A 24222-nucleotide genomic window follows, 5' to 3' on the forward strand; every position below is an offset into this window, starting at 1 on the left:
CTCTGGCTTCAACACCTTTTTCTTAGTTACTTTGATTTGTTTTCTTCAGTTGATCTAATTGAAATGCTTTACATTGATCTGTTCTTAACTCAATTCTTCTTTTTGTAAAAACTTGATTGTTTTGTATGGATTGTAATAAAATTAATAAAAAAAGAAAAAGAAATGCTTTACATAAAATCTCCACAAATAATAAAGATAAGCACTTTACACAGCAAACCAATAACGTCCTTTTGAGGTTGTTTATAAGCCATTTTTATTACAGCACTAGACAGGCAATGGGCCAGAATAATGTTTCTAAAGCAGCATAAAATATTAATTTCAAACAATAACACTTCATGAAAAGAAAAAGTTAAAAAAAAGCTGAGTAAAGACCATTTTAAGAATAAGAACAAATCCAAAACACTTTCTACCAATAAAGTAGGCAGAACTTACCTCAAGGATGAGCCCCAGAAAATTTAATCAAGCAGGAATGGTCCTAACACAATGTTAATACAAATCATACAAGGTAGTAATTGTGAGTGCATGCACAGGTTTTCCCAGTGACTGACTACCATTCGGTTCAGATCCATTTGGTGCTTTAAACCCATTGCTATTGGGTCTTTCTCTTTGTACTGAAAGGGGCAATTTCAATAAATGACTACTTTGATGAAGAGTGCAACCATTTATCTGAACCCAAAACACCAACATGTGACTTTACTAAAATTTGATGATGTCTATGTCACAGTGACAAGAAGAAATAAAAATTTAGACCATTTAAAATTATCTTTGATGACTTAGGAAATAGATAATTATGGTTAGTTAAGTTTTAAACTTCAGAGACAGACTTTTCTACGTATGCACGTATCACTGTAAAAATTTACTCACAGTCAATACATGCCCTCTAATAACTGACCTTTGTGCATGTTATCAGTGGCCAATACTTTAAACTGCTTTTGGTTAACAATTGTAAATGAGTATATGAAAACCATTCACAATTATTTTTGCTAAACATTATCCAAAGTTGCTTTCATTTTTTACTGAACCCGGTTAGGAACAGAAGTCAGCCAGAGAAGACCGTGTACTAGAAGATCTATGAGGCACTGTCCATAAGTTCTAGAGGACCATCCGAAACCACTCCTCCATGCTATGTGACCAGAGAGATTGGGATTAAAGAGCAAACTGGAAGAAAAACTGGCAGTTCACACCCAATTTCAGCAGCAGTAGGTACCCCACCCTGCTTAGTCATAATTAGTACATCAGGAAACAGAGGGACTGACTAAAAAAAGATTTATAGGACTCTTTTAATGTTTGGGTAGTTGCTGCAACTATTCTCGCGAGGAACAACATATTAGATATATTAACTCTCAACAAAAAAAGAAAAAAAAGCCTTAACAAATGTTCACATTATTACAATGACAACAATGTAAACATACTTCTATATCAGTCCTTTACTCTCTGGTAGATCACATTTAACAGGAACCATATTATTTGTTTTTTAAGCAGAACAGAAAATTGTATTTTCTACACAACACTATAATTATATATAGCTTCAGTTATACACTCACCTAAAGGATTATTAGGAACACCATACTAATACGGTGTTTGACCCCCTTTCGCCTTCAGAACTGCCTTAATTCTACGTGGCATTGATTCAACAAGGTGCTGAAAACATTCTTTAGAAATGTTGGCCCATATTGATAGGATAGCATCTTGCAGTTGATGGAGATTTGTGGGATGCACATCCAGGGCACGAAGCTCCCGTTCCACCACATCCCAAAGATGCTCTATTGGGTTGAGATCTGGTGACTGTGGGGGCCTTTAGTACAGTGAACTCATTGTCATGTTCAGGAAACCAATTTGAAATGATTCGAGCTTTGTCACATGGTGCATTATCCTGCTGGAAGTAGCCATCAGAGGATGGGTACATGGTAGTCATGAAGGGATGGACATGGTCAGAAACAATGCTCAGGTAGCCCGTGGCATTTAAACGATGCCCAATTGGCACTAAGGGGCCTAAAGTGTGCCAAGAAAACATCCCCCACACCATTACAACACCACCACCAGCCTGCACAGTGGTAACAAGGCATGATGGATCCATGTTCTCATTCTGTTTACGCCAAATTCTGACTCTACCATTTGAATGTCTCAACAGAAATCGAGACTCATCAGACCAGGCAACATTTTTCCAGTCTTCAACTGTTCAATTTTGGTGAGCTTGTACAAATTGTAGCCTCTTTTTCCTATTTTTAGTGGAGATGAGTGGTACCTGGTGGGGTCTTCTGCTGTTGTAGCCCATCCGCCTCAAGGTTGTGCGTGTTGTGGCTTCACAAATGCTTTGCTGCATACCTCAGTTGTAACGAGTGGTTATTTCAGTCAAAGTTGCTCTTCTATCAGCTTGAATCAGTCAGCCTATTCTCCTCTGACCTCTAGCATCAACAAGGCATTTTCGCCCACAGGACTGCCGCATACTGGATGTTTTTCCCTTTTCACACCATTCTTTGTAAACCCTAGAAATGGTTGTGTGTGAAAATCCCAGTAACTGAGCAGATTGTGAAATACTCAGACCGGCCCGTCTGGCACCAACAACCATGCCACGCTCAAAATTGCTTAAATCATCTTTCTTTCCCATTCTGACATTCAGTTTGGAGTTCAGGAGATTGTCTTGACCAGGACCACACCCCTAAATGCATTGAAGCTACTGCCATGTGATTGGTTGATTAGATAATTGCATTAATGAGAAATTGAACAGGTGTTCCTAATAATCCTTTAGGTGAGTGTACATTACATACAGATTACATTAGATATATCAGGCTAAGACAAGGCACAAACAAACATGCAAGCAATATCATCAATAACACTTCTGGTGCTAGCATTGGCTCATCTGTAGACAACTTTTCTGTCTACAGAGATGCTGGACAGAATTTTATTGTGTAAAATATACAGATATATTTCTTGTATTTGATGCATCTGTAATATGTCTTCCCATTTTGTTTTGGTAAATATACATCACACTGCTTCCTTTTGCTCCAACCAGATGCAGGCTACAATGATAAAAACAACACTTAGGTCAATATATCTCTAATGCATACTCACTTATTCATTACTAGCAAAATACCCGCGCTTCGCAGCGAAGAAGTAGTGTGTTAAAGAAGTTATGAAAAAGAAAAGGAAAGATTTTAAAAATAACGTAAGATGATTGTCAATGTAATTGTTTTGTCACTGTTATGAGTGTTGCTGTCATCAAGGATTTGATTATCATTATTTCTTTCAATCAGGTTCGTATTTGGAGGATGTGTTGTGTTCAAGTTACATTCCATGTTTGTCAACCTTTGTAAAGATAACAGGTTTCATTCATCAAAGTGTTCACTACCCAAATGGCTACTCGTGAATCTAAGATGTTTAACAGGCATTACCGGTATTAACTTGTGGATTTGCCTGCGAATATTTAGCGCCAGCGTGTCTATGAACTTATGGAATTGCCTGCGAGTATTTAGCGGCAGCGACTTTATTAAGTTGTAGATTTGCCTGCGAGTATTTAGCGACAGCATGTCTTTTAACTTGTGGATTTTTCTGTGAGTATTTGGCGGCAGCGTCACAAGGTTGTTTCCGTCTAGCTGCATCGGAAAATGTACCATGACGTCTGACACACCTCCTTTTTATTGTTTTCTCACAGCTTGGATTTCTGCTGTCATAATCGGTTTGAGTTTCATGGTTTGGTTCAATTACGTTAGTATTTGCAGGACTTGTGTTGAAATGATATTCGGCATCTGTCAAGCGTTGTAAGCATACAACCGGCTTCATCGATAACTTCGCATCCAGCTTTTGAGAGTTGAAACATTCATAAACATCAAGGTGTCCACTACTCAAATCATCACCTGTGAATCTAAGATGTTTAAGAGGCATTGGCGGTTCTCCAAAGGTGTAAAATATTTGGCCATTTCGGTACACTTGAAAGTGACAACCGAACAATTCAGCAGCAGCCATCAACTCACATTTAGAAGCATAGGTGAAGGGCTTAAGCATTTCACTCTTCTAGTGCTCCTGTGTAGAATAATTATCTCCTGTACCGTCATCAGTCCACACCTTGAACCTGTCCCAGTCATTCAATACATAAGACACAATGTTCCTCCGGATATCAAGAGTGAGCCTGATATGGCCGTGCAATATGTAACACAGAGAATGGAAAAGGCAGGCGGCATCTCTGGGCATGGAAACCACTTGGTAAGTGACAGTTCTTTGATCGATGATGATCACCTCGATAGACATGTTAATGGGGGTATGGTTGGAACGGTAAAAGAAATAGGTACCTGAACAATGTAAACTAAGCCTAAAATACCTACATAATAACTATAAGCGTAATAAATGAACAATAAAACAGCGGAGAAGCCGTGGATTAAATAAAAAGGCTGCAGTTATCAGCAAGAAGACATGAATACCATGGCGAAGCAAGGAAGGGAATGAAGAGACTAGCACGATGGGCAGCCTTATATAGGCAGGCAGCCAATTATGTGGGAGGCGTGGGGATGGGGGAACGCAACTCCGCCTCACACGGCGACTGAGCTGCAGGCTATGGACATATATATGTATGTAAGTAGGATTAAGTTATGACCGTTACGTGTAGAATTTCGAAATGAAACCTGCTTAACTTTTGTAAGTAACCTGTAAGGAATGAGCCTGCCAAATTTCAGCCTTCTTCTTAAACTGGAAGTTGGAGAATTAGTGATGAGTGAGTCAGTGAGGGCTTTGCCTTTTATTAGTATAGATCACACAAACCTATACATAGCCACAACTGTACTGTACATAGATAGCAATAGCAGGCCAAGACAGTGAAGCACACACACACACAGAGACAAGCAATATCATGCATACTTATTTCTGTGCTGGCATTGGTTCCTCTGTGGACAGTGCCATCTTCTTGTTGAATCCTTCTCATTTTACCTGCAGATGATGGAGACCTTGTCAGACGTCTCACCAATGCTTTGCTCAGCTCCTGAAGAGAAAGCCATTTCCTATGATACTGCTGGCTTTACTGTGTAGACCTGCATGTTCCAAGCATATGATAAAGCAGCATCAGGCAACCCAGAACTTGATGCCAGATTTTGGAGGTTTAGATAATATGCACTTCCTGAACGAGCAACGGCCCCTAAATGTCACAAGTGGCTTATCCAGTGTATCGTAAGTCTTGGAGCTGCAAAACAAGAGAATGCATTCCACCCATTATTCCTACACTATCATGATTGCAGGTATAACAAAGGGCCAAAAGACTAGCAAGGTCCAACCTGACCACAATAGTGCCCAAGGATAAAAGTCTCCATTGAAGATAAGTGAAAGAGCGCAGACATTTAGGAGAAGAATGATGATATGAGCTAAAATAATAATATAAACAGAGTTAATAAAATGTCTGAGCAAAAGGAACAAGTGGAGGGATACCAAGAAGGACAAATCCAAAAAACAAAAATACTGGGTGCATTTAGGGAACAGAAGTGGCAGTAGTGGTTGGTTGTTAGACCTATAATGTAACACTTGTAAAGTATGAGATGCAGGAAGCATTTAAACAGGATATGTTCACGATTACACTTTTTTAGTTGAAACGTGAGATATTTTTTAAAAAAGTATTCTAAGGGGAAAGAATTCAAGGCTTTGCTTCCAAATGAAGTATAATAGTAGAGTCATGAAATGTTTTTTGTTTTGTATCAGAAAATTATTTCTTTACTTCTTCATTGGCTAATTTGACTTCTCATTGCCTTCATCTGATTGGCATTATGTCCCACCATATTCGTCACAGTATAGTCCCTTCTGGTATTTCCGGCTTGGCCTCACTTTATCTAATTGGTGTTCAGACATTATTTCCAGTAATTGTTTCTGCTACCACACACTGTATATGCAAGTTTCTTCTCTCTTCTCAGTAAATCTGCAGGGCCTGCTGAGCTTTAATGGACCCTGCATTCTTGCAATGGCATGCACAGGACTTCCCATACTGTCAGTGCCTCTGTCTTAACTGAAGCTGTTTGAGGATTTGACTCTGCCCTGCAAAATCCTGATGGTGCTCTTGCACTTTGATACTTGTTAACTGGGCGGTCTCGTGGTCTGGAACCCCTACAGATTTTATTTTTTTTCTCCAGCTTTTGGAGTTTTTTGTTTTTTCTGTCCACCCTGGCCATCGGACCTTACTTATTCTATGTTAATTAATGTTGACTTATGTTTATTTTTTATTGTGTCTTCTATTTTTCTATTCATTTTGTAAAGCACTTTGAGCTACATTTTTTTGTATGAATATGTGCTATATAAATAAATGTTGATTGATTGATTGATTGATTGGCTCACCTTCAGCCTATGTAACAAAAACATACATTATTTTAAACTTGCTAGGTTAAGGCTTCAAGCTGATATTACTACATACATATTGCCAGAATGCAGTTACATTACTACATAAAATAAAGTAGAAGAATGAAATACTTTAAGCAGCACTTGAGCAGAAAACTATATGATTAAAATAAAAGCAATCTAACACTGTGATATACTTTTATTGTCATGTGAGCAACAATTAGGTATGAAAGTAAGAAAAAAAGATTTTAATTTAGAGCTTAAAATAAGCAGAAGAACTTCATATTCTTGTAAGTGATGCGCACTTGGTAATTTCTCAAAAGCAAACATAATTATGAATGGATGGATGGAAACTAAATTCTGCAGATTTTATGATAACAATGCTAATGCTTGGAGAAATCTGTCAACACTTCTTCTAAACGAGACAGCTGCCTCTGTATAAAATATACCAATGATCTCATTGTCTTTTATGCAGTAAGCCATTACCCATCTAGACTAGACTAATTTTGTTACAGGCAGTCATCTGTCAATAACAGCTTCACTTGAGCAACTGCAGAATGTGTTTCTTTTTATAGCCTCATAGTTTAATTCCTTCACACATCCCCTGTGCCTGAAGCACAAAATTTGATTTGCGTAAATATGTTTTTAAAAGAAATTAATTACTGAAAGGGCGTTTTGGACTTCAATTGGGCTTATGGAAAAAAATTACTTTACCTGCAGACTTCTATTAGAATAGATGGTAAACTGTGGACTAAAAATGTCATTACACTACTTCTGTTTCCCAGAAAGTCATAAATAAACATTCAATGCAATACAATACAATTTATTTTTTGTATAGCCCAAAATCACACAAGAAGTGCCGCAATACGCTTTAACAGGCCCTGCCTCTTGACAGCCCCCCAGCCTTGACTCTCTAAGAAGATAAGAAAAAACCCTTGAAGAGAAAAAATGGAAGAAACCTTGGGAAAGGCAGTTCAAAGGGAGACCCCTTTCCAGATAGGTTGGGCGTGCAGTGGGTGTCAAAAAGAAGGGGGTCAATGCAATATTCCTTCCCCCCAAAAAAATTATTTGATACAAAAAACACATCAGTCTCTCTACTGTTTATTCCTGTTCAGCACCTCAGTGAGCTGGTGAGCAGAAATAAGGGAGTAACCCATTTTGGGTTAGATGTCCAGTTTACAGACAGAAATGTTGAGGTAAGGAGTAAAAATATTCAGCAACTTTCTGTGATCTGGGATTTAAATGTGTTTGATGCTCTATTTTTTGTGATTTTTTACATATATTTAGCTTACTGTACTGTATATCTATATGCACATTTTAAGATTTATTTATCTTGTATTAGATGCAGGAAATTATTTACTTGGAGTGTTACATTTTAGCCATATTGTTTCAGAATTTTTCAGTTTGGAATTACCAAAAAAATTAAATAGGGTTTATATTGGAACAACATCATTGTGAAAAAAACAGTAATATGAAGAACAGAATACATAATCCTACATTCTGTCTAAAATGGTCCTAATATCTGACTGCAATTCTGTGGTAACAAACATCCACTCTCCAGACCTTTTCGTGAACCAAGTTAACTGGAAACACCTGAAGAGCCAAGGACTCCAGAGTTGATACGCAACTCACGACACTCCTGTTTTCACTGTTGGTGCGAGACACTTGTTAAGATGGTGATGATGATACATAATTTGTCTACATAGCTGATTATATGTGTAAGATTAAAAATATATTAAAATTTAAGCTAATTGCTATTTCATCTCTAATTTGAGTGTTTTGTCCTTTTGCTGCAGGTTTTCAAGTGTTATGTTAATGAACTGTTTAATCACTTAAGGCTGAACAAAAAAAAAATAATTAGAAAACATGTGCCCCTTGCAAAATGCAAACACACTGTTTAGTGCTGGTGCATTACAAAGTTTAGATCCCACTGTGACAATAGTAAAACTGTCACCCAGTTCCGGTGAGCTAGAAGGACTAGCAGTGTCCATTAGCTTGCTAAAGATACACAGCCTGTTTTGAGAAGGTGCACAGTTAAAAATAAGTATCACAGAGATAGGCCCTGTATAGGGTTTCATTTATAGCTCATTTAAATCTAGATCCAGTTTTTAACTTCAGTAAAAGTGTAATTTGCTTATCTGCTTTGCCATGTTCTGTCAGCGAGGTTGGTTATATTTTCAACATTTGGGCTACTCGTCAGTTCCTTTATGCTATTTAAAGCCAGAAAATAGTTGAGTCTGCAAGGACAGGAGTGACAAGATAGGAAAGGAGGAGAGCAGTTGTGGGGAATGGTGGAGGTAAGAGATTTAGTCGCTTTGCACTTGAGTGTTTGATTGTGTGAGAAAGTATTTTAAGTTAATTTATGTATTATAAGAATGTGATCACAAGGGTATGGATTCCCTTTTCAGTTGCAATACTACTAATCTGCTGCATCAAGACAAGCGTTGCAGAAATGGTTAAAAAACTGCCTTTGCCATTAGTTAAGGATCTATTGGTGAGTACAGATGTCACTATTGTGCACTAAGAAGCTCTGTATTTTTTTGTACTTTTTGATGCTTAAAGTAAGGATTTAAGCCTTGATAAGCCATTGTGTACATTTTTTGGCTGCTGCAGAATCTTTTGATTAATCAGATGATATATAGTGTCTTCCATCTTTTTCTATGTAGCATCATAGGTTTTTTTTTTTGTGCAGTCTTTTTCAGTAACCGTAAATATTTATATTTTTTTCTGTGATGTCTTTTGGTATTTTGGACCAATTATTTACTGGGAAATTTTTATCAATCAATAATACATCACTGTAGTGTATCATTTTTGAGCACTTCTTTCTTTTTTTTGTTGTCTTCATCAACAACTGGATTGTGACTGTTCCTGCAATAAACATATGTGTCTGTTTTACAGCTACCTTGCGCCACATCTTTGGTTTGGGACAACTTGAGCACGGTATGGTTTACAAACTACTACTAGTGGGCACTGACTCTTGCCAGTGACCCATGACATCCACCTGACTTACTAGATGGGCATGTGGAGTTATGATATTGATGAATTGATTATATTGTTTGGGTTTCATCTGGAGATTCTAGTCAGCTCCCATAGTCCAAACACATGATGCTGGCTACGCTCATTCTCATCTATAATTAACAGAATCACATTCTTTGTAACGTTACCATAAAATTGTAACTTTCTGAAGGGTATTCAGGTAAAACAGTAAAATGAAATGTAGGTAAAAGGAAGAGGTTTAAAGACACATTCAGTGTCTACTCTACAAGAGACAAGATCAACATTGCTAGCTTTAAGACTGTTGCCACAAAATATTCCCTATTGGCATTTCCCAATTCCCAAATCAGGTGACACTTCACTCTGAAACCAACTTCCTCTCTGAGGAGGCAGATAAAAGACAACAACCTAAAGAGGAAGTAGAGCAACTAGATCTGCAGAAACCACTCTCACATGATACCTCCATTTGCATCTGTTTCCACATACAACTTTGACATTTTATCTTCTCATTTCCAATTGCCATTAACATTGGACACAAGCATACTTTTGTATATAAATATATGTAATTACTGAATTCTAAAGACATCTTTGTAAAGATTAATAAAAATGCCTATGTTACGAAGCCTGCATGAAAAATTCAGTCAGTCAGTCATCGTCCAACCTGCTATATCCAAACACAGGGTCACCGGTGTCCATCCATCCATCCATTTTCCAACCCGCTGAATCTGAACACAAGGTCACGGGGTTCTGCTAAAGCCAATCCCAGCCAGCACAGGGCACAAGGCAGGAACAAATCCTTGACAAGGCACCAGCCCACTACAGGGCACACACACACACACATACCCACATACTAGGGACAATTTAGGATCACCAGTGTACCTAACCTGCATGTCTTTGAACTGTGGGAGGAAACTGCATGAAAAACTGAAGATGTAAAATGCACGGAGTACAGAAAATCAAATTTGTTTTCTTTTATTTTCATATATTAGACAAAGTTTATTACTAAAATAACTAATAAAAGGCATCCTTTTGCATTTCAGGAACGACCATTTTTGATTCTGTTTTTGTAACATAGGTATATTGTTTTTAGTTACATGATGAAAAAGTTTACTTATGACATCATTGATAATTTCCTATTAAAGATGGTGGCACACTGCTTCTAATGTCCAAACTTTTGGATTCATATAAAAACAAACAACTCTTTCTTGATATTAAAGTTAGTTCTTAGTTCTTTAGGAATCACTAAGACCTGAGGTTCTTGTTATTTGTACTATGTTTGCTTGATATTTGTTTATCTTGGTAGCTTTTATTTTTGTCCTCTATTGGTCTCAGACCTTTGCCATTTTAACAGACTATTCTTTTTGTTTCATCCCTTTTCAAACACTCTATAGATATTGTGGAAGAAAGACACTGATGAAGACAGGAGTGCAATTAATCAATATTAGTTTATTAAAAGATTTAATAAACTGGTGAGTAGCAAGTATGGAGCTTTCTGCTTCCAAGTCAGAAAAACTCTCACTTCCTCATCTTCAGGCTGCTTATATAGTTTCTTTTTTTTTTTACCTTTCTGTGCCCTTTTACAAAATGCTTTTACACTTATTTCAAACTTGTTTCAGTATTTCCTCTTTTACAAGTTTTTTGTATGTCATCATATTTTTATTCTTAGGCATAGAACATTATTTTGCTAACGGTTGCTTTTAGGAAATTACAAAATGTTCTTTTGTTAACAGTTGTTGTCACCCTGCTTTAAAATATTCTTGCTTACACATACACTATTAGTCAATTTGCTTATATCAGTACATTAGTAATACATATATTTTAGTATAGTATTGTATATTTTTGCATCCACAATATTCTGACCAAACTTCTTCAGTTTGTTGCTTTGCATAAACTAACATGTATATCTTGGCGATGATACTAATTCTTTATTCTGCTTTCATTTTCCTGAACCCAGTTAAATTCTCTACTCTATAGCAGCATGCACTCACACGTACTCCCATTGGGCCAATTTAGAGTAATTTAGAGTAACCAATCTACTTCACTTCATATGTATGAGCTGTGGGGGGCAGATAGAGTACCTTTAAAACTGCTTTTTAAAACATTTTTCTTAGAATAATGATGAACAATGAAATATAGCTTAGCACAAGATAAAATATATAGTGGAAAATATTAAAACATTCAAAAACACACCTCAGCCTAGAAAAATAAATGTTCTGTGCACCACCAGGGTGACACCCTGACTCAGAAGTAAAGAACTTCAAGAGCCCAAGCTGTCGAAAATGACACCCAGGGTATCTAATAACCAAATATTTTGAGTGCTTGGTGGTCTGAGAATTTTAGGTTGGATATGAACCTAAATATCTTGCCCAACCATGCTAAATCCTGAGAGTGTATGAGATCAATGGACAAAATTTACAAAAATGAGGAAAAATAAGAGTGGATGGGGTATTGAAATCAAGAAATGTTGAAATTAGGTTAAGCTCGATGGAGAACAATGCCAAAGGGCTAGAAGGTGTAATAAGTCCAGTGCTAAAGCTCCAGATCTAGCAGAGACGAGCTTGAATAAATAAGGTAGATTGAAGAAGTGCATTTTTTATTATATTTCTCAGCTTCTAACTAAAACTTTACAAGAAAGATATTGAAGTCTTTAGTAAAAGTCAGTTTTGCTAACACTGAGTTTTTAGTTGAATATAAAACTCTTTTTGATGACTGCAGGGAAGCCGTTAGAATGGTTTGAAATGCACTGATTTCCATTATAATTGTCATGGCTATTATGAACATTTTTAAAATAGTTCCTGTCCTTTCAAAGCACTTCCAATGCTTAAAGTTGCTTAAATTATTTTACAAACACATTTGGGCCTGTAGCAAAATGCAGAAATGACAAATGATTGGTGTGGCTGTGAAGGTCTGCATTATTAATTTAAACCGAAATCTAAGTATTTTCAGTGGTTATTTTACATCTAGCACTTATCAAGATTATATAATTTGTTCATTTTAAATTTAAAAAGTGTGAACCAGCATTATAAACTAAATTTAGGTTTGCTTTAAATCAATTTATTTTACTGTTTTGGAAACTAATCATTCTAAAAGGGTATTTTGGAAACGTGTTATTTTTAGGTAAAGTTCTTCTTTTGGTGAATAGATGCAACTGCTCTGTGTCAAACAATCTTATGCATAGTTTTATCTCAGTAATGCACATTGCTTGCCATAATTAAGAAATTACAACATTGTTTACTTACCAGTTGTATTCTTGGCATATATTTTCAACTGATACTGTATATACTTAGAGTAAATTATATAATTGTGAATGTTGCATTCGAATGGTGTAGTTTTAAGTTGATATGTCTTGTAATAATTGCTTGCAAATATATTTAATAATCAGTGATGCTGAAATTTCATAGACTGATACAATGTCAAAGTCTTTGAATTATTGAATTTTATCCCACAGTGAGTATTGTCTGGTTTTATGTAGAATGAGTCAGTGAATGGATAACAGAGTAATGGATTTAAATGCATATTTTATTTTTGGTATGCAATGTAATCAAATATGCACTCTTCCACCTTAGTAAACAGATACTTAGGGGCAACCATTTGAAAATGTTGGTAAACAGTTAGGCCCAATAACCAATTTGAACCTGACTGACTTTGGCCCTTATCATGTGAATGAAGTTACAAGCACACAGGTTTTAGAGGCAAATTATACCCCAGTGCTAGGAAATTCATATGAAAAAAATGTTGAAATTGATCAGACCAAGAGTCACAATGTTCCATGACTCTTGAGTCCAACTGAACTTCAGCCAAAGCCATATTGTCCTGATGGAGAAAATTTAAGAAAACATTTTATCTTTCCAGTGGTAAATGATCTACCAAAATCTGTCTAAGAGTAAGGCAAATTTATTTTCATGAAGTCACAACATACCTTAGAACAGTGGTTTGCAGATTCAGACCCTGGAGACCACCTGTGGCTACAAGTTCATGTTCTAACCATTTTCACAGATTCACCTTGATCTCTTTTTTCCCCCCACTTATTCTACATTTAGAAAAATACAGTAGTATGTTACAGTATGTATAACTATGCAGTAGTTACTTTAATAACAAATGTAGAGATATTAGTAGTCTTCCCAAAGCTGTAAATGCTTAATTTTATTTTATCATTTTTCTATTAATTCAACATTTTCCTGTGAAATTTACTCAGTTAATTGCATCCTAATAATGACAATTAATCATGAGTGGAGTAGACACCAGGGAAAATTACTCTGAATGTTAATAGCTGTAGCTACTTCAGTGTCATACACACTAGCATGCTTTTTAGTAAATGACGACCTAAATCAGTGGTTCAGAACTAATGCCTGAATGGTGTTTCAAAAGAGAAACCTAAGATAAGGGAGAATTTCATTGTTGTATTTAAATGTCAGAAAACTAAGCCTGCAACATGCTTGATTTTCTGTCAGATACTATTACAAGAGCTTAGTTGGGAGCTTAACAAAAATATAAATAAAATATAAATGTAAAAAAGTAGCAAGAAATGCAAAAGATTACTCAAGAATGTATTATTGACAAGAAAACTATAAAAATACTATTGACTTTAGTAGCTCCAAAAGGACCTAAAACTCTGCTATGAAGAAACCTATATTTTGTGTAAGAACAGCTGTTTAATGTCTTCCAAGCTTAATTTAAATCACACAAGTTAAGTGTTTCAATGATTTAGTTACCCTTATACATTAATTAAAAAAACACTCTTTACCTAGCCAATGTTTTATTTGTCACACTAGAAAGTAAAATAGAGTAAGTTTTATTTTTGCTCTAACAAAAATTGCAATTAATTACACTGACACTAATGTTTACACAGGAAATAACCTGATAATGCTTATGGACATTATCATTAACATGTAGTATATAAACATATTTTTAAACATTCAGATGAGCAGGGGAGTTTTACTTTACTGTATAAAGTTTAACCAGATTAACCAAAGTATAGACATGTCAGATGTTGATTAAAACAGAAATGAATTGTTAATGTTAGGGCCACAAAATACATGAAAAGTAAACCACCATCTGAGAACTGCAGATGTACAAACCGAAGTAACTTCAACATTCTGTTCGAATCCATTGTTATTCCATTTTTATTTATTTGTATTGTTTTTTAAGTTTGTTTTTGTTCCTACTACATTATATACATACATGTTGTCATACATACTATATAGTTAATGCAAGGTGCCTTGCCGTATGACCAGTTTTCCTATTTGTGGACCAATAGCCAGGTGTCACATTGTTGCATTATCAAACCTTTGTTTTCCTGTTGCTCTCCAGGGGTAAGACTATCTTGAGCAGAGTATGAACTTTTGTGTTGATGGAGGAGTAGGGTCAAAGTGAAACACTTGACAAAATCAAAAATGATGGCTTTGTGTAGTGCAAGCCATGTATAAGTTTAAATGAATTTTAAAAAACTTGTGTTCACTTTATGTAATGAGACATCTTACCATAATAGATGGGGGCTTCGTATGAGTAGATTACAGTCAGCAGTAAAACCTGATATCACCTCAGAGATAAAATATTGAGCACAGAATTATGTAATAAGTTTGACAAAAATGAGGAGACAATTCAGGTTATAAAGCTTGTTGATTTAGCTCATGGCTAAACTGTCCCAATTACAAATAATTCCACAGCTGCTCATTTGACATAAACATTAATGTTAATTCCTTTTATAAAGGTTTAACAAATTACATATTTCACCATGCAATAAACTAGTCTAAATTCTGCAGAATGATCAGTAATTCCTTCTAAAGGAACTGTGGAGGCTGTTGCTGAGGACTGAGATATCTGGCTTGCCCTGTTCTCCTTTTAACAACTACATCATTCACTAGAGCAAAGTAATAAAGACGATGAGGCTAGCTGGGTCAAAGATGTCATTGTACAACATAAATCTTGTCAGAAATGATAATCGCATCATGATCTGATTCCAAAGGAGCACAAATATGAAGCTTGCACATTCTTCAATGTGACTGTTCAATTGAGAAACATAAATCAAGACTATAAGAAGACCTGAAGGAGAGGAACACCAATGGGTCAAACATACCCTAGAGATTAATTTTCTGTATTCAGATGTTTTCCTTTTGTCAGTACCATAGCAGTGGGGCAAAATGTATCTGTAATTTCTTTATTATGAATATTTTAATAGCATATTTTGTACTGCACTTTAACTGCATGTCAGATTCAATAAAGTATCATAAATAGGTCAAATTTTCAAGGTTGTTTCCTATGTGTTTTTTTTTCTTGCTTTTTTCTTAGATTTGTGTTTACCCTTTTTATAATATATGTTTACTTGTTTAAAAAAAAAGTTAAAACACATGTTCTATGTAGTGGTGGTTCTAATTGGAAATGTGGAAGAGCCAGAACATTTGATTTGAATGCAAACTTGATCAAACACATAACATTTCTCATGAATTACAATCTGTTAAAGAAAATGATAAAATAAAGAGTAGATTAAAGCTAAGTTCTTCGTAATCCTTTATTATCGAGTAAAGTGCATGCTATTTGGCTGATGCAACAATTTTTCATTTAGAATCAGATTAAGAGGTTTGTGTATCTATATGCTTCCGTTAGGTCAGATTATCTCAGGGCACAACGTGAGCTACCACAGCTATGCTGATGACACACAGCTGTACTTATCAATAGCACCCGATGACACCAACTCTCTTGATTCACTTACAGAATGTCTTACTGGTGTTTCTGAATGGATGAATAGTAATTTTCTCAAGCTAAATAAAGAGATTGGCAATAATGGATACAATGAGGTTACCAGAAATAAACTTGATGCATTTGGATTAAAAGTCAAGACGGAAGTAAAAAACAGGGGTAACTGTCGACTGTAACCTGAATTTTAATTCACATATTCATCAGACCATTAGGACAGCATTTTTTCACTTAAGAAACATAGCAAAAGTTAGACCTCTTATATCTTTGAAAGATGCTGAGAAATTAGTTCACGCTTTTGTTTTCAGTCGACTAGATTACTGTAACGCACTCCTCTCAGGACTACCCAAAAAAGACATAAATCGTTTGCAACAAGTGCAGAATGCAGCTTCTAGAATCCCAACTAGGAAAAAAAAATCCGAACACATTTCTCCAGTTTTGATGTCACTACACTGGTTACCTGTGCCATTCAGAATTGACTTTAAAATTCTGCTTATGGCTTATAAAGCCTTAAATAATCTTGCTCCATCTTATATATCGGAATGTCTGACACCCTATATTTCAAATCATAACCTTAGATCCTCAAATGAGTGTCTCCTTAGAATTCCAAGAGCTAAACTTAAAAGAAGTGGTGAGGCGGCCTTCTGCTGCTATGCACCTAAAATCTAGAATAGCCTGTAAATAGGAATTCGCCAGGCTGATACAGTGGAGCACTTTTAAAAAACTGCTGAAAACACATTACTTTAACATGGCCTTCTCATAACTTCACTTTAATTTAATCCTGATATTCTGTATGTTCAATTCATTTTAATAACAATTCATGGTGGCTCTAAAATCCGTACTAACCCCTACTCTCTCTTCTGTTTCTTTTCCCGGTTTCTCTGTGGTGGCGGCGCATCTACTCAAAGAATCATGATGCTCCAACATTGATGGAATAAAAACCAGAAGTCTGCATGACCATCATCAATCATCAAGTCCTTCTGTGAGAACCCTAACTATAAAGAGGACTGTTTCATTTATGTGAGGTAGAACGCCCAAAGGGGACTGGGCGGTCACATGGCCTGGAACCCCTGCAGATTTTATTTTTTTCTCTCCAGCCATCTGGAGTTTTTTTTTTTTGTTTTTTCTGTCCTCCCTGGCCATCGGACCTTACTCTTATTCTATGTTATTTAATGTTGACTTATTTTAATTTCCTACTATGTCTTTTTTTTTTTTTTATGTAAATAATTATGTAAATGTTGTATTGTGTTGTATTGTGTCTTTTGAGTGTACTCACATTGTATCCTTTTTGAATCTTTTTAACGCCTCCGGAATGGATTCCTTTAAGGTTTAATTGCAGTAAAACATGTTAGAAAATATTGTCTACATTGTGTCCTATACTGTCCAGTTTCTACTTATTAGGTGGTTAAGCTCTTCCATTAATGTATTTATCAGATCATTAAAACTATTACTGATTTGAATATCAGAAATGTAATACTCTTACAACATTGCTTTTATGGAAAAAATAATTCAAAATAATTTCACTTCATATAACATTCAGTTGCCTTATTCACATATAAACAGCACCTGCTCAAAAGTGTAAAATTTTAAAATTAAACTGCAAATACTAAAACAAGAATTAAAATTTTTAACAATACTGGTAAGCATGCTGGTATAGTGATTAGCACAGTTGTCACATACATTCAGATGGATGGATGGATCAACTGATTATTGGCAGGCATGTTGTCATAGTGAATATTTTTGCCTCACTGCTTCACAGACCTGGTATCACATGCGTCTATGGGCCTTTGTAACCTTGCATTGTAATAATCAAGTTTCAAAAATGAATTAGTGTAATAATCCACCTTAATAAAAGGACAAGTGCCTGTATCTATGTTTCCTTCAGGTTGCTGTAAAAGATGAACGAATAATAAAAAAATAATCCACACATTGCTGTTACTATTAGTAAAATAAAATTGGATATGCACAATATACTATACATGCCTATGCATGTACTCATGTATTTTGCACACTCACTTTCTTTAATGGAGAGAGAGTGAGTATATGTGAGCCACAAAACAAACGTGGACGGAAGTGAGCCTATCATGGAGTCCTCTCGCATATACACACACTTGCCTAGCTTACTCAGCCACACTGGGAAAAAGTGCAGTTCCCAAATCAATCTGACATGCATATCTTTGAGATTTGGGAAAAAACTGGAGATGCAAATGAAAACTCCAGGCAGAAATTACATATGCATTTTTTATAGTTTTCATTTAGTTCTAGAAAATGTATACAATAAATTCATGCACTTGTAATGGTGCTTTAAAAATGACCCAGACATAAAACACATTAGCCTACCGCATATCACACATTGGAAATATGACATTAAGGCCCACTATGCATTTATAATATTAGCTCCCATTGTGAAAGCAAACAGTTATTCTTTTTTTATTATTACTTAAACAGATACACTGAAGTTAGTCTGCCTTACTCATTCTCTGCATTAATTAAAATTGATGTTGCCTGTATTTAGTTATGGTATGGCAGCCTGCTGTGTATGATTTATGATTAATTCCATTTTCCATTTTAAAGGTCAAAAATACTGGTACTGTGTGGATAATGTTTCAGTAAGTTTTTGTTGTATAATTATTGTGGAAAACGAACCTATTGGTCATGCAGACAGTCAGTGCTGCAGGCTACGTAGAACCTAATATAGAAAACAGCTTCTTTCAAACACCTCCAAAAATACCTTTAAATATAGTATTAAAAAAAGACTTAATTTTATTTAAATCTAAATGCAAAAACACAGTTGTCTACCGCCTGTATATATTTTGTTAGGGGGTTCTCACTGTGGGTGAGGATTTGATGATTTTAAACAATATGAAAGAACTATGGTATAACTTAGATTTAGATTCTATAATTCTATTAATAGATAAAAAGACAACTTTGAATATTATAATCATCATACATTCCAACTATCTTAGTAAAATAAAACAAAACTACACTTCTTGAGATGCAAAATACTAAAACTTGATTTGTAGTCTGGCTACATACACTAGATAAAATACTCTAATTGTTATGCAATTCCCACTGTGTTCAAAGAAGAACTACACAAATTAAAAGAAAATCAATTGCAGGTCCGCATTTCCATATCAGCCTCTTCTCAGTGTTCACTAACAGTAGGAGAAAAAACATACATTACATTTTAATAGGTGATAAAGGTGAAATAAACACATACAAAATACCTATAAGTAGTGAAAATGTAGTTTTACTTCATCTGATCTTCAGTGCAAACAAAAGTAAAAGATGTTTCTACTATAAATCAATAACAGCAGTGGGTAAAACAGGACCCTGACTAGATGATGCTCTCAATTATTTTTCTCTACTCTGGTGTTCAACGGCTGTACCACCCAGAGGTGTCAGTAGCAGGCGATAAACACTCCACGAAACTGGTGTCCTATAGCTCTCATTGTTTCCCTTCCTGCTTAATTTATTCAGAGGAATTAGATCCTTTCCATAATGCATCTTAACATGGGTGATCTGGATAAAAAGAATAAACAGTTTTTACACAACGTACAGGGGCAGAGAAGTAGGAGATGTGTTTGTGGAATCACTTTTAATGCTATTAAAACATATGTAAAAATAATCAAGAATAAGCGTTGCTTAATTTTAAAAATTGATGTTACACTTTTGTAACTGCACTTCAATTACAATACTTTTTTCCTGTTACTTTCAATTTACCAGTCGACATTTTATGTACGAATCATCTTAAATAGTGAGGTCTACATGAAAAATATTTCAAGGCATTTAATTACAATTAAAAGAAATACTTCTTAGGTAAAGTTGATGGGATGGTGTGGCGTAGTTCTCAGACAGAATAGCTTTTCATAAGGAAAACAAAAGTTGGAATATTCATTAGCTTGCGCCACCACCATCTACTCAAAGTACCGTGATGTTCCAACAATGATGGATGGATAAAAAGCCAGACCTCTGTATGACCATCAACATCAAGTGACTCCATGAGAACCGTAACTACAAAAAGGATTATTTTATTTATGTTAGGTAGAATGCCCAGAGGGGACTGGGCGGTCCCGTGGCCTGGAACCCCTGCAGATTTTTTTTTTTCTCCAGCCGTCTGGAGTTTTTTTTGTTTTTTCTGTCCACCCTGGCCATCGGACCTTACTCCTTTTCTATGTTAACTAATGTTGTCTTATTTTAATTTCTTATTTTGTCTTTTATTTTTATTTTTTTATTATGTAAAGCACTTTGAGCTACTTTTTGTATGAAAATGTGCTATATAAATAAATGTTGTTGTTGTTGTGGTGTTGTTGTTGTTGTTGTAGTGTAAGTTTTACCAAAGATTTAGGTTGCATGATTTCAGCTGTCTTTTTTTTTTTTTTTATAGCACCGTAGAAAATGGCAGCTGAAATAACACTTGTCAAAAAACGAGTTTTACTCGTTACGGTCCGCATTGCCGGCAGTAAGTCGAGCCCGTTTCCAGTAAGAGTTGGACTCCGCCAGGGCTGCCCTTTGTCACCGATTCTGTTCATAACTTTTATGGACAGAATTTCTAGGTGCAGCCAGGGTGTTGAAGGGGTCCTGTCTGGTGGACTCAGGATTGGGTCACTGCTTTTTGCAGATGATGTTGTCCTGTTTGCTTCATCAGGCCTTGATCTTCAGCTCTCTCTGGCACGGTTCGCAGCTTAGTGTGTAGCGGCTGGGATGAGAATCAGCACCTCGAAATCCAAGACCATGGTCCTCAGCCGGAAAAGGGTGGAGTGCCCTCTCAGGGTTGGAGGAGAGATCCTGGCTCAAGTGGAGGAGTTCAAGTATCTCGGGGTCTTGTTCACGAGTGAGGGAAGAATGGACTGTGAGATCGACAGGCAGATCGGTGTGGCATCCATAGTGATGCAGGATCTGCATCGGTCTGTCGTGGTGAAAAAATAGCTGAGCTGTAAGGCAAAGCTCTCAATTTACCAGTCAATCTACGTTCCTACCCTCACCTATGGTCATGATCATTGGGCAATGACTGAAAGAACGAGATTGCGAATACAAGCGGTTGAAATGAGTTTCCTCCGCAGGGTGTTTGGGCTTTCCCTTAAAGATAGTGCGAGAAGCTCAGTCATCTGGGAGGGGCTCAGAGTAGAGCCGCTACTCCTTCACATCGAGAGGAGTCAGATGAGGTGGCTCGGGCATCTGATCAGGATGCTTCCTGGACGCCTCTCTGGTGGGGAAGACCCAGGACACGCTGGAGGGACTATGTCTCCCGGCTGGCCTGGGAATGCCTTGGGATTCTCCCGGAAGAGCTGGAAGAAGTGGCCGGGGAGAGGGAAGTCTGGGCATCTCTGCTTAAGCTGCTGCCCCTGCGACCCTACCCCAGATAAGCGGAAGAGAATGGATAGATGGATGGATGGATGATCTGCGTTTCTACTTCTAATGTTTAGGAAGTGAAACGTTTTGCGGGTTTTCCTAAATACTACCAAATCTCATAAACAACTTTAGCTCTTTAATTGCTGAAATTTGTTTGGTCAAATTAAGCTATTAATGCCTTTTAACAGATAATTCAGTTATTTACCTCCAACACAGTGCTCTCCTATCCAGATACAGAATTACTGTGGAGGATAGCTCATCCAATGAGGGTGGATGCTAATTAATCTGAAAAATGCCTCCAGAGTTAAGGGCTCAAATATTAGATTTGTGCCATCAGACTCTATGTTTGATCACCCAGGTGTAGCACAAACTTCAAAACAATCAAATTACTCTTTGCTGGAGAGGGTTGAAATAAGATGCTCAGAAGTATACTGTAGCATGCAAGATATGTCGTTGTACCAATAGTTCTACTTCTATCTTTACTCCTTCCTATTCGCCCACGGAAACATGACTTTATTGACTTTATTATAGATTTACCCCCATTAAAACTGTATATTACCATATTAGTAGTGGTGGACCGATTTTCAAAGCATGCATCTTTTGTTCCATTGAAGGGTTTGCTCTTTGCCATATTGCTAGCTGATGTAATTTTGAAAGTGACTGTGAGCCAGCATGGGTTCCTTTCATCATTAATCTCAGATCTAGGACTACAGTTTATATCCAGGTTATAATCCTCAATCCATTGGCCAGACTGAGCATGTTAATGGAGAAATTACTTGAGATGTACTGTTGACACTGATTATGTCAAATAGGTTGATTATTTACTGCCGGCACAATTTACTAGAAATAACACATTCAGCATTAAAACATCACCTCCTGAATGCGTATATGGTTTTTAGCCATGAAATTCTGAACCCTCATCATGTCTCCTGGAAACATGTATTTTAACTAAACTAAATGTGGACTGTAAGGGTAGAGACTGCTCTTATTTTAAAGGTAGGGCAAAGAGTTCAGAGACTAGAAATTTTACTGCAGGTGCCCTCGCATAAATTAGAGCCCTCTTATATTGTGGCACATATCATCTATCTCTGCCTCATCCCTTTAAAATCAACTCTATTTTTTTATTTCTTGGTTGCTACCGGTTCACAGCATTAGTTAATAGTCTTACCTCCCCATTGCTTGCTTTGTCTGTGGATGGCTTTGAGAACTAAGAAATCCAGACGTTTGTTGATTCTTAGTAACAAGAAGCATCAGTGCAGTATCTTAGGCACTGTAAAGGCTATGGACCCAAGGATCACTCCTCGGTTCATTTTGATGTCCCTAATGCACCTATTCAACACAAAGTTCCCTTTAAAGATATAATAGAAATTATTCTGTCACAGGCAATAGTGCATATGCTCTACACTGTTGGGTAATGTTAGGGCACATTATGGCTGCTATTGGCATGTCCTCGGAGATCGTGACTGGAGTACTGCAATGCAATAGATATAAAAGGTGTTTTAGGACAATCTTTTCCAATTAGAATTGTAGATAAAAAAAAATCTATTATTGATAAAAATATTCATGATAACGTTGTATTGACATTTTCCTTATGGCTTTACTTTTATTTCTTGCTCTTAACCATAACACATTCTTTCTTTGATTTCCCAGCATTCACCCGTTTTGAATTTCATTCTCTATGTTACACTAAACATTAAACAATGTTATAATGTTATAAATAATGTTATAAGGTGCAGAAAAGATTAAAAGACAAGTGAATCACAAGTGACTGTTACAAAAGTAAATTAACTGATTTGCTGGCATTCACAAATTTGTCAGCTGTTGCTAATAACTTTCTAGCCTAAACTTGTGACAATGCTGAAATGTCTTATTACATTTTCTCTATAAATATTTCATTTTACATACTCCTGTAAATAAACACTGTCCAACTCCCTAAAAATATGCAAACTTTGTATTATCTAAAGAAAAAAAACTTCTCTAAACCTATTTGACATCCATCCATCCATCCATTATCCAACCCGCTATATCCTAACTACAAGGTTACAGAGGTCTGCTGGAGCCAATCTCAGCCATCACAGGGTCCAAGGCAGGAAACAAACCCCCAGGCAGGGTGCCAGCCCACCACAGGGCACATACACACACACCCACACACCATATGGAGTCATTATAATGTCTTATCAAGGCCCACATCAATACGTCAGGCTGGTTTTGCATCTGTTAAGTGTACAAAAGACAGTGCTGTATGCTTTAGAAGCCTATCAAATACCGCTCATTCAACACCATAACTAAATCTGTTAAAACACAGCACTCTTCTTACCATGACTGAAATAGATTAGTACACACAATTTGTGCTCTGTCATATTTTTTCTCCCTCATATCTGGAATTAAGTAACCTATTCACATGAATAGAATCAATGAGCCTCTTATTTTCCATGTTAATGATGATGACCAATCATAAGAGACTCTGCTTTATCTAGCCTTCTGTGAGTATCAAAGAAAAGAATAAAAATGATTTCACAAGCTTCTTTTTCTTTTTGGTAAACCACTAACATTTACATCGGTTTAATGAAAAGTCAACAATGAACACACATTTACTAATGAAAACTTTATAATAAATGTTTTTGTGGTTTATGCTTTGTACAAGCACTACAAGCATCCTGTCAATATGCAGTGGTATATCCTTTAATTACTATGACAGCACCCAAATTTATCCTTGTTGACTCAGCCATTCCAAAATACAAAATTTGCTTCTCCTTCTCAGAAAATTATTTTGCCATCCTTAGATTTGATTAAATGTACAAAAGACTTTAATAGGTGACTTTTTTTTAATAACTTCCACTTCAAGAACAGACAGCCTCCAGTCTGCACAGTATTTTGACA

The 24222-nt window shown here is 36.1% G+C and overlaps 1 long non-coding RNA gene across 1 annotated transcript; it reads left to right on the plus strand.

The window, feature by feature from the left end:
• Nucleotides 1-8482: 8482 nt before the first annotated feature.
• Nucleotides 8483-16937, plus strand: LOC120524640. The gene is made up of 5 exons (XR_005632800.1): nt 8483-8600; nt 8712-8797; nt 9202-9243; nt 10689-10766; nt 16899-16937. It is a non-coding gene; the product is annotated as an uncharacterized LOC120524640 (long non-coding RNA).
• The last annotated feature ends 7285 nt before the right edge of the window (nt 16938-24222 follow it).

This window comes from Polypterus senegalus, chromosome 2 (genome assembly GCF_016835505.1).
Source record: "Polypterus senegalus isolate Bchr_013 chromosome 2, ASM1683550v1, whole genome shotgun sequence".
In the NCBI taxonomy this organism is placed as follows: Eukaryota; Metazoa; Chordata; class Cladistia; order Polypteriformes; family Polypteridae; genus Polypterus; species Polypterus senegalus.